General features: G+C 35.3%; 1 non-coding gene across 1 annotated transcript; it reads left to right on the plus strand.

Annotated features, from left to right (window-relative positions):
* Positions 1-246: 246 nt before the first annotated feature.
* On the plus strand, positions 247-369 carry LOC121749953. The gene has a single exon (XR_006039755.1). It is a non-coding gene; the product is annotated as a U6atac minor spliceosomal RNA (small nuclear RNA).
* The last annotated feature ends 286 nt before the right edge of the window (positions 370-655 follow it).

Genomic DNA, 655 nt, shown 5'->3' on the forward strand with positions numbered 1-655 from the left:
GGGAAGGTTGCAATGTAGCCTCCTGGGGCGATCGCACCGAACTAGGCTGCATTGTGAGTGTTCTTAAGGGGGTATTGCTTGAAATCGCCCCAATTTTAGCTAGGTTGTAATTCTATACTTCTTCCATCCCAAGAAATTCGAGTGGTTCACCCGTTTTGAAAAAATCGCAATAAATAATTAAACTGGATAAATAGTAAAGTAATGAGAATAATATAGAGAAGATCAGCTCATCTATATTATTTAGAAACAATAATTGAAAGGAGAGATGGTTGGTATCTCCCCCGACAGGGATGGGAAAAGCCTTTGGGCTTCACCTAATACTATCACATTCGGCTAAGGCTTCCCACTTCGGTGGATTTATGTCGGAATGGGAAAAGCGTTTGGGCTTCACCTAATACTATCACATTCGGTTAAGGCTTCCCACTTCGGTGGATTTATATCTATTATCCCCCGATCCTTATTAGAAGTCTCATTTTATCATTTTCGTTATATCCCTATTAAAAGTCTCATTTCACTTAACTCACTTCACTCATATTTTATTATAAAATTATGATTATTCTCCCCGACTTTTAAAAATTTAAACAAAAAAAAGATACATTTAATGTTAGATTTGAATTCATAAAATATTAATAAATTAAATGAAATATTACCTCAA

Source organism: Salvia splendens, chromosome 9 (genome assembly GCF_004379255.2).
Source record: "Salvia splendens isolate huo1 chromosome 9, SspV2, whole genome shotgun sequence".
In the NCBI taxonomy this organism is placed as follows: domain Eukaryota; kingdom Viridiplantae; phylum Streptophyta; class Magnoliopsida; order Lamiales; family Lamiaceae; genus Salvia; species Salvia splendens.